Source organism: Pantherophis guttatus, chromosome 2 (genome assembly GCF_059756535.1).
Source record: "Pantherophis guttatus breed Tessera chromosome 2, ASM5975653v1, whole genome shotgun sequence".
Classification (NCBI taxonomy): Eukaryota; Metazoa; Chordata; class Lepidosauria; order Squamata; family Colubridae; genus Pantherophis; species Pantherophis guttatus.
The window spans coordinates 261,353,945-261,368,357 of NC_142064.1; the positions used below are offsets into that span (position 1 = coordinate 261,353,945).

Below are 14,413 nucleotides of genomic sequence, written 5' to 3' on the forward strand. Positions count from 1 at the left end.
TGTTAAATTAGGATTTATTGTATAGTCTTATAGTGGAAGTATGTTCTGAAATGTTATATTGTTTGGGGGGTAGTAAAAGGGTAGATCATGAGCGGAAATCGTTAAATTGGGAGATATAATAATATTATTATGTTAAATTAGGAGTTATTAGATAATGTTATAATAGAATGTCACTTTGAAATGTATATTATAGTATAGTATAAGGGGGATATGATAATTTTATTAGAAAGAAAGGGTTAGCATATGGAGATGGAATAAGTGGATGGTAAAGTATGATATAATCTGTTATGAATTTGGGTTTTATTATGAAGAAGTCAAAGGGGAAGGGGAGGGGGAGGGGGGTTAGGGAGGAGGGGGGGAAAAAGGGGGAAAAATTTGTATTTGAAAAACTTTTTCAATAAAAAAAAAGATATTAAGATAAAGAATGAATTGTTAAACTTTAAAGAATAAAAGAGAACACATAGGAATAAATAGCAATAATTAGAAACACACATACAAACATACAACGTATTTTCTTTGAACAGAGTATTTGGCCGGTTCACAAATTTAAACAGTTGTAGGAGGTTAGCACCACCCCTTTCCTAGAAGAATGAAATATTTTGGAAATATTAAAAAGGCAGAATATTGTATTTCCCTGGATGAGAAATGGAGAAGCATATTTTACAGACAAAGCAGCTCCCACCTTCCTGCCCCCCACCCTTTGTTAATGGGTCAGAGGCAGAAAGTCAATCCTTTGTCAAAGGACATTTGCAACACAATAGCAACAGAAACTAACACAATGGGCCCCATCAAGCCATGTGATCCTGTCCACCATTAAACCATCTTTCCAAGCAGTCTCCATGTTTCCAATGTCTTTTTCCCCACTTGGAGCAGAACCCAGAAGGATATTTCTTCCAACACAGTATTTAGTCATTTCAATTAAATTTACAATTTCTATATTTCCTTTTTACCATATTTATACCTCATCTATTTTTTTAAAAAAAACAATATTACCCTTCATCCTCATCTCTAATCTTAATCAAATTCAATTTTTCCCTTCTATTCTATATTATACCCCTTCGCATTGTCATCTACTTTTATATCCATCCTCACATTGGTTAATTATGTAATACAGTTGTTTAATACAAATTCAACATTTTAATATAATTCAATTAGTTATATAACTATCTTTTTTGTATATCAATCAATATGAACATGAATATTCCAATTATTTCCATGCAATCCAATTTCTTACAAATCAATTAATTATATTTACCAATAATAATAAACCAAATAATTTCCCCCATATATTCCTCCAAACCACAACTTAACCATTTCTGCTTTCAACACAATATACAATTAATAGTATCTCAATTATTACAATTCCCTAGTTAAATAGAGCTTTTTTTCTTTTGTGTTTTAAAATCTTGAACTCTCCTCTTTTTCCTAAATTTCCCATTTTTTGCACCTACCTTTTTGGTGAGGAAAAAGAAAAAGAAATCTCTCTGCCTCATTTTGTCACGTCACAGCAAAGACCCTGCTTCTTTACTTTCAATTTCGCTTTTCAGCATAGCTAGGGAGGAAAAAATTTGCTCCAGGAATTTACCTCTTTGCAGCTAGCTCTTTGAAGCCCCGCGGCAAGAATTTAAAGTTTTTTTCCCTCTAGCCATCAGCTGGGACTCCGGAGGCAGCAATAGATTGGGAGTGGGCGGGGTAAGCGAACGGCGACCGGGCGATCCAACAGAGGCAGAGGGTGAGGGTGAGTGAAGGCGTGTGGGGGGGGGGGCGAGAGAGGGCTTTGGCGACCCCTGTGAAATGGCCGTTCGACCCCCAAAGGGGTCGCAACCCCCAGGTTGAGAACCGCTGATCTAACCCTTGTTTGTTCTATGAGCCAGGTCTCTCCACATCTGCTGATTTTGCACTACTTAACAGTATTATACAGTATCTCAAAGCCCATGGAGACAACACTACTGAGAAAGGATGAGAAGATCTAGAGGCCCACAGAGATAATCTTCAATATTTATATTGTAGGAGAAAGGAAGTGACATAGAATGACTTCTTTTCCTCACCTGGTTGAGCCATTTAGGCCATTTTATAGCTTCATTGTCAATCTTGAATAGAGGCTCCGAGGAACCTTGTCTTGCTATGCTTCCAAATTTCACACTGACAACAGATTTATTGGAAAACTTCACCCAATTCACAATGTCCAAATCAGCTGCTAATTCACCATTCTCATCCAAATGTACTCCGTCGATGGAAGTGTTGTAAAACTGAGAGTCTTGCAAGAAATGGTGAAACTGGAACAGCAGAGAACAGAATCTGCCTTTAGTAAAGATGAATACCGAATGTCTACTGATCAGTCCTATAAACTCTGAAATGGTTGCTTTTACTTAATTTTCTTTAAGGATGATAAGAATGATATATTTTGAACTAGTTTCCTCTCTTAGAAACTTCTCAGGTCTTCAGAAATGAGATCCACAGGCTTCTCCCAACATCGTTTCAACGATCCTGTGGGTCTCTTCAAGGAGTAGTTGCTAGTCCTCCATCTGAAATGTGCTGAAGAGGGCAGAATGAATTCATTCTTTCTGCCATCTCACATTTCTGAACGTATTTTGTCTCAGATGGAGGCTGTGGCTAACATACAGGCCTTTAAGAAGACACTTCAGATTGTTTTAAACCACAAGGCAAATAGATGCTAATGATGACAGGCCGGACTTAAGATAGATTGTTCATTTAGTCTCCCATTTTGATCTCTATACTTCTAAAACTCTCCTGTTTGTTTATGTGTAACCTTTAACTAGGTGAAATGATTGAACCAAGGCACTTCAAATGGGCTAATGCACAGAATGCGTCCAAAATCCAAATTTTATAAAACAGTTTAAGACATAAAAATGATCATAAAACATTTTATGACCTACCAATCTCGTAAAACATTTTACGACATAATATAAAATATCCTAAAACATTTCTTGTAGTCAGTTCTTGAAGTTTAACAGTGGTATACAATTGAACATCAGCAATTTTCCAGGCGAATACATCTCTGAATATCACCATGAATTTTTAATTTAATTTAATTTAATTTAATTTAATTTAATTTAATTTAATTTAATTTAATTTAATTAATTTATCACATTTCTATGCTGCCCAACTCCCAAGGGACTCTGGGCGGCTTACAGCAAAAATAATGCGAACAATGAACATAGAAAAATTATTTAAAAACATTATAAAAACATTTAAAAACATTAAAAGCCCATGCACATCATTCATGGCCGGATCTCGCAAGATTGCAACAGCGAGATCAACGGCCCCAGGCCTGCCGGAAAAGCCAGGTCTTCACTGCTTTCCGGAAGGCCAATAGGCTGGGGGTAGTCCAGATCTCAGGAGGTAACTGGTCCAGAGAGCTGGGGCAGCCACAGAGAAGGCCCTCCCCCGCGGACCTGCCAGTTGGCATTGTTTAACTGACGGGACCCGGAGGAGACAAACTCTGTGGGATTTTACCGGTCGCTTGGAGCTATGCGGTAGAAGGCAGTCTCGAAGATTACCTGGCCCTGAGCCATGTAGGGCTTTAAAGATAATAACCAACACCTTGAATTGTGCCTGGAGACCAATAGGGAGCCAGGGCAGCTCATGGAGAATTGGTGTAATGTGGGTGTACCTAGGTGCACCCACGACAGCTCGTGCAGCTGCATTCTGGACCAACTGTAGTCTTCGAACACTCTTCAAGGGTAGCCCCATGTAGAGCGTGTTGCAATAATCTAACTGTGAAGTGTCAAGGGCATGAGTGACTGTGAGGAGAGCCTCCTGATCCAAGTAGGGTCACAATTGGTGCACCAGGTGAACCTGTGCAAAGGTCCCCCTACCTACAGCTGCCAAATGTTGCTCTAATCTTAGCTGTGAGTCTAGGAGGACACCCAAATTGTGATCCCATTGTGAGGGGGACAATTTCTCCCCCCCCCCAGAACCAAGGATGGACAGTCAACATAGTCTTTAAGAGGCAATACCCACAGCCACTCAGTCTTGTCTGGGTTAAGTCTGAGCCTGTTGACTCCCATCCAGACCCTCACAGCCTCCAGGCACCAGCACATAACATCCACCGCTTCACTGAACTGACGCGGAGTGGAGATATACAGCTGGGTTGTCAGCGTTCTAATTTATGATTTTCCCCAGCGCTGACATGAATGAGAGAGAGAGAAGCCTTGCTTTAATGCTGAGATGAACTTTCACTTAGTTTCCTGCTCCTTGGTAGATAACGTTACTTAGGTGATAGAGGGAGGGGGGAATTCTTGTGACTGGAAAGTGCTTGGGATGGAGAGATGGATCTGCATGATGGCCAATGAGACATTGGGGAATAAAGAGCGGAAAGGGAGGAGTTTGGAAGGAGATGTCAGTTCTGGCTGCACCAAGAGTTCAGGAATGACGTAGTTAATTCTTAAATAAAAGAAAAGTTTCATCAAAGACTTTGCTTTTGAGAATGAAGTTTATTTGAGATAACACCGAAGCTGGACAGACAGCCAGAACTGGGTGGGAGTAGCGCCTTGAAGTCTAACCTCAGCAGGAAATGATCTGACCACGACAAGGGAGAAGCATCTATACCCCTTAATTCCAGATCATATCTCCACTGCCCCAAGAGGAACACCAGGTCAAGTGTGTGTCCCCCCCGCCATGAGTCGGACCCTGAACTACTTGGGTCAGGTCCATAGTTGTCATGGAAGCCATGAACTCCTGAGCTGCATCTGAGGATTCGCCAAGTGATGGCAAGTCGAAGTTCCCCAGTACCATAAGCCTGGGGAATTCCACTGCCAACCCGGCTACTGCCTCTAGCAGCATAGGCAGGTATACGAGGGGAGCCAGGTGAACCAGAACTAGAGAGGCCGGAACAAATAATCGCTTTGAGACAGCGAGTCCTAGTTCCCCGAGAGAGGCCTACCCCTCGGTTCCCGCCATATCTACCTCTCCCGGTCATAACTGCAATACTCCAGCTCTCCAACACCCCAGAGATCCCCTCCCCCACCTCAACAGACCCCCCTTCTCCCCAGCAGGCAAGGCACCCCACTCATACCGAGCCGGGGGTCATATCTGAGTCCCCATTTGCTTCTGTTTGCACACTCAGCACAGGGGGCTCCATTCCTTGCCCCCAGCTCCCTCATTCTCCCCAAATTCAACCACTCCAAACCCACTCCTTCCATCCAATCCATCCCAATACCCTCACACATACACACACGCACCCCACCCCAAGATAAAATTAATCTGTCAAGTAAGTTAAAACAAATCTAAAAATGCTTTGGAGACTCCACCGATGGCTTGCGAGGAGCCACATATTGAGGTATCCCAGCGAACATTAAAAAAGTTATTTTTAATAATTTTTCCAGTGAAGGGAATAGATTAAGAGCTTTGCCATTGCTTTGGGCAATCTGGTAGGAAAATATCTTTGAAACAAGGACCCAGTAGGCCAGGCATTGCCTAGTATTTACTATTTCATGGATTATGGTTATACATGGTTATCATGGGACACTAAATTGCCATGAGCCCTATGTTGTAAATTGTATTTGGAGATATTAGTAAATAAATCCACTCCACACTAGAACTGACATATTCAAAAGATTCTGGGATCGCCTATGAATTATGAATTCCACATCTTCAGTAGGAGTTCATTGTGATGGAAAAGGGAATACCTGCCATGGTTGGATAATTTGCAGTACTGTTGTCCCTCCACCGCCATTCAGTCTCCTCTTGGATCGGGAAGAATAAGCCACATCTAAGGTCCATGCCAGGGCCCAGACAGTGTCATAGATGTAGGTACTCTCTAGAGACACAGTTTTTTCAATGTCTTCTTGGGGAAGGGCCTCCACTCCTTCTTTCTTGGTGCATCTTGTCCAGCCTTTCACAGTAGAAGCGGTCTTGGAGTATAAGCAATCAAATGCTTTATATGCAAAATAATGCAGAGAATTAAAAAGAGGAAGGACATCAATATTTTTTTTCTTTTTCTTTTTCTGGATGAGGAAAGAAAAGAAACCAAGAAAGTGTTGATGTGTATTGTCACTGAATGCCAAGTCCACGTTGAGGTCCTGCAAAGCTGTTGTGATAATGACCTTCCCTGTGGCTGTTGTAGATTCTACACCATTTGATTTTATGTTCAATATCAAAATTTTAATTAATGTCTCTATTACCATTATTCCATCTAAAAAGAAACCGGTTTCTGAAAAATAAATAAATACATTGACCTCTTTCCACTTCTTTACTGCGTCAATGTAGACATTAACGCCATGCTCTGTGTTCATCCCTGAAAAGGTTTGTGAGAAAACAACACAAATCCCATTCTTCAACAGCACCAGAACCATCGTTGCTATGAAATGCTTCCCATTGTCCGTGTCCGGAGCAAAGAGACCAGCTGATGTCCATTGAAAATGCAGGAGCAATTTAAGGATTCCCAGATATTGAACTCCTTCTTTGGGAATGATGGTGTAGAAAAAGGGGAACCGTGTTTTTTCACCCAGAAGTTGGGAAACAAAAGAATAACTGACCTGGTAAAGAGAAGAACTTGGTAACTGATTCAATTTCAGGACAATATTTATGACTGTTTTGTTTCCAAACGCCTGCTAATCTTGACTATGTTTTCAGAAATTCAAATATCTTCTTATTAGCACAGAGTGCCCAATTTATATTAATGATTGTTACTACTGTTTTCATTCACTTGACTCCTAAAATCCTCTGCAATAATCCAAGTCTTTCAGCAACAGGATCCTTGGAGATCTGGAATGTTCTCCTTATACTATATTTCATTGGTTCCTCCACTAATGAGATGCAATCAGCAGGGATCCAAAAATGTCTTGTAATGTGTCCGTTATATTACCATCTCATTGCCCTCTCTATCTAACATTTGCTGGGAATTTATATGGTCTTCATTTGCATTTGTATCATTTCTATTCTCCAAAATTTCTCATAGTACTCTTTTATGGTAGTTTTTTTCTCTTCATTCTGATAGTGACGAGTCCCTTTCTCATCGATTAGTTGTGTATTAATTTTTCCCCCTCTCTTTTTTCAGTTTGTATACCAATCATCTTCCAGGCTTATTTGCATTTTCAAAGAAATTTTGTTTTTCACTTTTTTGTGCCAATTCTTCTTTTTCCAATAAGGTCATTTTATGTTTTATTAAGTCTATTTGATTTTTCAATTCCTTTTTTTGTGGTTCTCTCTGTAATTCTAATTCCAATCTTTTGTATTCTTCTAATATTTTCTTATTTTGTTTCTTCTTATTATTTTTCTTTCCCATATATGTTACAGCTAATCCCCGGGTATATGCTTTAATGGTATCCCATACAATTTGCAGGGAGGTCTCTTCCTTCCTATTCTCTTTGGGGGAAAAAATCCAATTCTTTTTCCATCTTTTGTATCAATTCTTTTTCTTGCAGTATTGCTTGATTTAACATCTATCTCCATTTTCTTTTTTGTCCTTTCTATACAAGTTTCATTGGATGGTGATCTGCCCAAACATTATATTCTATTTCTATCTCTTGCACACATGCTTGGCCTTTATACAGTCTTTATTTGCATTCCATCTATGATTTTCTTCAGATTGTACATATTAAAGAATATACTTATGTTGGAGTGTAAACAAACACTGAATTGATAGCCATTAATACATTAGCCATATTCTAGCTAATTAGATTTGTTTTCTCCATTATTACTCTTTAAAATGGAATTAAAGAAGGGACTTTCTCACCTGGGGGATTTTGTAGTTCCTTGACATGGATGAAATCTGGATGGAGATGTCAGTTTCTGTCCCTTCAATTACAGCTAAGAGGTTATTCTGTCTTCCTCCACACTTGTAGTTTGGAACATTTGCCAGCCCAGGAGAGAGCAGATCTGCCAAAGCTTCCGAAGTTGTTCTGGCATCAAAATAATTGTCATGAATGTTGTAGCCCAGGGTGAAGTTGGGTAAGATACAGGGATCCTGGTTGATCTCATGGACAGCAAACAAGAAGGACAGGATTTTCCAGTACTTTGTGGTTGCTTTCCTGAAAATATACACACATACACACATACACTCAGTATACAAATATTGGAGGGTGTCAGGAAACATCTAAAAATTTTGGAACCAGCAGTAATCAGAGGGGGAAATTCTCTCTTACCAGGAAACTTTGTCCGTTGGAGCCTTTTTGAAAGTGAATGGTCGAAATATCGTGGTTGTTGCAGGAGTGATTCCAGTAATGAGGTAGTCTCCCGGCTTGAAATAATTCAATGGATCGGTCTCATCCCTTTCTAAAGTTAAGGGGCACTTGGCATTCAACATCTTGCAGGATATCTGGTGGAACAGAAGCATCAGGAGAAATACTAGAACCATTTCCATTTCTTGCAGAGTCAGGTGGCTCTCAAAGAATTAGAGGAGCAGTTCCTGGAGGCAGAAGGTCCTTGCAATATAACAACTGCTGTTGTGGCTTTCCTACCAGAGATGGAAGCTGGAGCCCACAAGGAATTCATCAAATTTTATAGCACAGAATTACAACCTCTCAATGACACTAAAGGCTTTTATGTCCCTGAGTTCCCAAGCTCAGATGAAAGATGTCACTTGAAAGTGATTATTTATGTCAATTAAACTGTGAACTTGGGAGAATTCCCTGGAGGTGGGATTGAGAGGCAATCAATAAATCAATGTGATCTTGTTAATTATACAGAGAAGTAGGATCCCCTGTGCTCTCTGTCTCCAGGCTTGTCCTGTGATTTCATGAACAAACGAACAGGGAAGGAAAACATATTTGTGAGAAGCCTCTGATGTTGTTCCAGAACTTTGTGGAAGCCCATGGGCCCAAGTTTCTCCGGTGAAACTTTTTTTGTCAGGAATTATGGAGAAATCAAGCCTATAGATTTTTCTCCTCTTGATTTTGAGTCCATATCAAAGCTGCCAAGTGGGCTTCCTTGATCTATTTGGTTATTCAATTTATATGCTTGCCCATCTCACATAAACTACTCTGGTAGTGAAGCAATATAAAACATCAATATAATAATAAAATAACTATTTGTTTTTGTTGTTGTTAGTTGGGAAGTCATGTCCAGCCCATCGTGACCCCATGGACAATGTTCCTCCAGGCCTTCCTATCCTCCACCATCCTCTGGAGTCCATTTAGGCTCACACCTTCTGCTTCAGTGACTCAATCCAGCCACCTCATTCTCTGTTGTCCCCTTCTTCTTTTGCCCTCAATTTTTCCCGGCGTGACCAAGGCAGTTTCCGTGCTATAGCCAGGCCTGAAGCCAGACTGAAAAGGGTCCAGATAATCCAATTCATCCAATGACCGCAGGAGCTGAAGTGCCGCTATTTTCTCTACAACCTTTCCCACAAAGGGTAGGTTGGAGACTGGACAAAAGTTCTTTAATTCTGCTGGGTCCAGGGAAGGCTTCTTGAGGAGGGGCCTTACAACCGCTTCCTTTAATGGTTGTGGGAAGGACCCTTCCCTCAAGGACGCATTAACTAAAGCCTGGAGCCAGCCTCAGGTCATCTCCCTGCTGGCTGAAACCAGCCAGGAGGGGCACGGGTCCAACAAACAAGTGGAGGAACTCATCACCCCTACAGTCTTGTCCACTTCCTCAGGAGTCACTGGCTCAAACTCCTCACACACAATAGGACTAAGACTCGCCCCTGTCACCTCAGTCGGTATCACCCAATCAGAGTCCAGGTCCATCCGAATCTGAGCGACTTTATCCGACAGAAACTGCACAAATTCCTCAGCTCTACCTTGCAAGGGCTTCTCCGTTCCCCCTATCTTAAGGAAGGAGCGAGTCACCCTAAATAGGGCAGCTGGGCAAGAATCAGCAAATGCAATAAATGCAGAAAAATGTGAACATTTTGCTGCCTGTATCATCACTAAATACTTCTGTGCATACCCAAGATGGCCTACCTTGTGTGAGACACTCCCGGAGGATGGTGTGATCTCTGGTGTTTTTGGGGTTCGTGGGGCCAATTTGACCATCCTGGCCCCCGGTCCTAACGAAGGGGACTCCTTCCCGGCCTCTTGAGGGGTTTTTCGCCCTCCGGGACATCGGGGTTGAGATCATCCATGGTTTCGGAGTGAAGTACCATCAGTACATTCAGATGTACACTCAGCTGTACATCTCCACCCCGGACCACCCCAATGATGCCCTTGAAGTGATGTCCCGGTGCCTGGAGGCCATGCCTGGGGAGAAACAGACTCAGGCTCAACCTATCCAAGACTGAGTGGCTGTGGTTTCCAGCATCCCGATATAGTCAGTTGGTGCCATCACTGACTATTGGGGGCGAGTCGTTGGCCCCCACGGAGAGGGCTCGCAACTTGGGTGTCCTCCTGGATTCACAGCTGTCTTTAGAAGAGCACTTGACGGCCGTGACCGGGAGGACTTTTCATCAGGTTCGCCTGATCTGCCAGTTGCGTCCCTTTCTAGATTGGGACTCCTTAGGCACGGTCACTCATGCCCTCATCACTTCCCGCCTGAACTACTGTAACACTCTCTACATGGGGCTCCGTTTGAGGAGCACCCGGAGGCTCCAACTGGTGCAGAGTGCGGCCGCATGGGTGGTTATGGGAGTGACATGGCATTCCCATGTAACACCTTTCCTGCGTGAGCTGCACTGGCTCCCGGTGGTCTTCTGGGTGCGCTTCAAGGTTTTGGTTACCACCTTTAGAGCGCTCCATGGCTTAGGACCTGGTTATTTAAGGGACCGCCTGCTGCCACCAGTAGCCTCCTACCGGCCAGTACGCTCTCATAGAGAGGGGCTCCTCCGGGTGCCGTTGACCAAACAGTGTCAACTGGTAGCCCCCAGGGGGAGAGCCTTCTCTATGGGGGCACCTACTATCTGGAATGAGCTCCCCCCGGAGATACGGAGGATCCCAGATCTGTGCACCTTCCGCCGCGCCTTCAAGACTTTTTTATTTCAACAGGCCGGCCTGACCTAACTTTTCCCTTTTTAACTTTTAAACTGTAAATTTTAAGTTTGTCTTATGCATTGGGGTTGTTTTAAATTTGTCTTGGGCCATATTATCTAATATGGTTTTATACTGTCTTTAAATTTTGTAATCTATGTGCTTTATCTTTTGGGTGTTCACCGCCCTGAGTCCTGCGGGAGTAGGGCGGTATATAAATTTAATAAAATGAAATGAAAAATGAAATAAATAAGTCGTAATAAAGGCTCTCAAAAGAGTTCGGTCAGATTTGGATTTACTGGTCCTCCAGCGTCGCTCTAGATGTCTCTTCTGGCACTTCATCTCCCAGAGCTCCTCAGTAAACCAGGGAGCTTTCCTGGATCCACTGCCGTTGAGAGGCCACAAAGGCGCAATCCGGTCCAATGCCCCAGACACCGCCCTATTCCAGGCAGCCACTAGGGTCTCGGCCAGACTGTGGACAAGGGAGTCAAGTATCTCCCCAAGCTCCTTCTGAAACCCTTAAGGGTCCATTTGGCATCTGGGGTGGAACCACTTAGTCGGTTCCGCCACCCTGCGGTGGAGGAGTGGCGTCTTAAAGTCCAACCTCAACAGGAAATGATCTGACCACAACAAGAGAAAGACCTCTATATCCCTTAATTCCAGATCTTGTCTCCACTGCTCTGAGAGAAATGCCAGGTCGAGCATGTGTTCCCCACTCATGGGTCAGACCCTGAACTACTTGGGTCAGGTCCATGGTTGTCATGGAAGCCATGAACTCCTGAGCCACATCTGAGGATTTGCCAAGTGACGGTAGATTGAAGCCTGGGGAACTCCACCGCCAACCCGGCTGTTTATTTATTTATTTATTTGTTCAACTTGTATGCTGCCTTTCTCCAAAGACTCAAGGCGGCTTACAATGCATTTAAAAATTATATATAAAAACATTAAAAATTAAAACATTAAAAACAATTAAAACCCATTCACACCATTCATGGCTGGATCTCGCCAGATGTTGCCATTGCCCCCTAGCAGCGCAGGTAGGGCTGTTGTCATGCAGCTGGGAGGCAGGTACATCAACAACAAGCCCAACTGAACCCTTGAGTCCAACCTCAAGAGTAGAGACTCACACCCAACGATCTCTGGGGCAGGGACCCTGCGAGGACAAAGGCTCTTCCGGACAATAGCTGCCACTCCTCCACCCCTTCTCTGGAGTTGTGGCTGATGCAATATCTGAAACCCATCTGGGCACATCTCTGAGAGGGGCACACACCCCTCCTGGCCCAGCCACATCTCAGTTATGCATGCCAGGTCAGCCCCCTCCTCCAGGATTAAATCCCGAACGAGGGGAGCCTTGTTGACAACAGACTTGGCATTAAATAGCAGCAGCCTGAGGCCAGGGCCCTGGCATCCCAAGTCACCAGGTATACAAGGTGAGCCTGGTGAACCAAAACCAAAGGGGCCGGAACAAGTAATCGCTTTGAGGCAGCGAGTTCTAGTTCCCCGAGAGCAGCCTACCCCTTGGCTCCCGCCATATCTACCTCTCCCAATCATGACCATAATATTCCGGCTCTCCATTCCCCTAGAGATTCCACTCCCACCTCAGCGCCTCTCCCTCCCCAGCAAGCAAGGCATCCCACTCATGTCGAACTGGGGGTCCCGTCGCAGCACCCATCTGCTTCTGCTTGTACACTCAGCAGAGGGGACTCCATTCCCTGCCCCCAGCTCCCTCATTCTCCCCGATTCCAGCCATTCCAAATCCACTACTTCCATTCTAATAATTTAAATTCCAATCTATCCCAAACCCACTCACACCCACAAGCACGCACACCCTCTCAAGATAAAATTAGTATATCCTGCAACAATTGGATGTCTCGCATCTCATCGGTGTAATGGCAGAAAGCTCATCTGAGTTCGCCCAGGCTTTGTAAGGGACAGTGATGGCATTGTGGTAAAATGGCTTCACCTCACCGACTTGTGGGAAGATGCCGTGCTTGTTGCAGTCCACGCCAGAGAAGAAGCGCTTGGAGTCCACCGCGATGGAGGTGACTTCAGGAAACTCTCCATAAAAGGCCTCCTCCTCCACCACCACCACTTCCTCCTCCACCGGGACCCCCTCCAGGACCCCCATGGCCACCACCCAGCTCGTCTTCGTCGGTGTCGTAGTTGTCAATCAGCCTGGCCAAAGCATCATGGAACTCGATGAGGCCCTGAGCCAGCAAAGCGACGGTTTGGCTGCCTTGGATGCCCGAAAGCCCCCCGGGGAGACCGGCCCCGCCGCCTCCGCCACCTCCGGGCCCTCAGTTGATGGTTTGGCAGATACAAAGGATGCAGCCCCACTGGTTCTCCTTCAGGTCCAGGTAATATTTGCGGTTCCCCCGCACCAAGAATTGGTTCTTCAAAGCTCGGCAAGACACTCCAACGCCTCCACCTCCTCCTCCATCCTCACCGCCCGGGGAAGCCCGAGCCAGCTGCCTGGGACTGCTGGGCCCCAACTGGGCGCAGTGCTCAACAAAGTCTCCCAGGTAGTCTCCCAGGTAGTCTCGGAGCTCGGTGGCAATGGTCATGGAGAGGGTGAATGATGATGTAGGACAGATGACGATGATGGCAAAAAGCTGGCTACTTCGCTGTTCGTGAAACCTTAATTCCAGGTTGCTTCCTCGGTGGAGCTTGGGCCGTTCTTTTCCCTATAAGGGATTCTTGTTGTACATAGGTTCCCTCCTGGCTCACCCTTTCAGTTTCTATCTTTTGCATAGCCACCAAATTTTACCAAGTTTTAGCTTAGCTTGTTGGGTGAAGATTGCAATAAAGGTAACTCTCGACAGCCTGTTGCTCTCACCCTTCCTTGTAGCCAGCGCTTTGCCTCTGCTACCAACCCAGGAGGGGGACAGGACTATCTGGTCTATTTCTGGCCAATGCTATGAAGAACTTTCTAGGTGACAAACAGCAGAACTTCACTTATTTTCTATTGGAAGTCCATTGTGTACTAGTGTAGGAATACATTCAAAGAAATGTGTAACATGGATATATGACAGTATATCCAGAATTGTTTTTGTGATGAATTCTGAATCAACTGCAGCTTCCAGAGGTTCAGAACAACCTCTTGAAGTGCATTGCAGCACCCGAACTAGGAGGTGATCTAAGCAGGAGTGACTGTGTGTACTGCTCCTTGATCTTGGAAAGGCTGCAATTGGTGTGCAACCAGTTGTGCAAATTCACTCTTGATTATGACTTAAATGAGCTCCAAGGTTAATGTATTGGGTTTCTCTGGTGTGTTTCAACCCAATCCAGTCCCTATTTGTCAGATGAATGGCTATACAAATTTGATTAACACACACAGAGAGAGAGAGAGAGAGACACACACACACAGAGAGAGAGAGAGAGAGAGAGAGAGAGAGATGAAAAGTGAGTAGCCTGGCTTTTAGGATAAGTTGCAGATGTAACCAGGTTGCCCTCATAACTCAGGCAAACAATATGAGTTTGAATATCTTGTTTCCTTTTATTAAATGCAAGTTTAAAAATTGTTAAGAAGAGAACACAAATGAAGA

General features: G+C 44.0%; 1 pseudogene; it reads right to left on the reverse strand.

The window, feature by feature from the left end:
- Positions 1-12,700: 12,700 nt before the first annotated feature.
- Positions 12,701-13,432, reverse strand: LOC148115723 (transcriptional regulator protein Pur-beta-like; annotated as a pseudogene).
- Between the last annotated feature and the right edge of the window lie 981 nt (positions 13,433-14,413).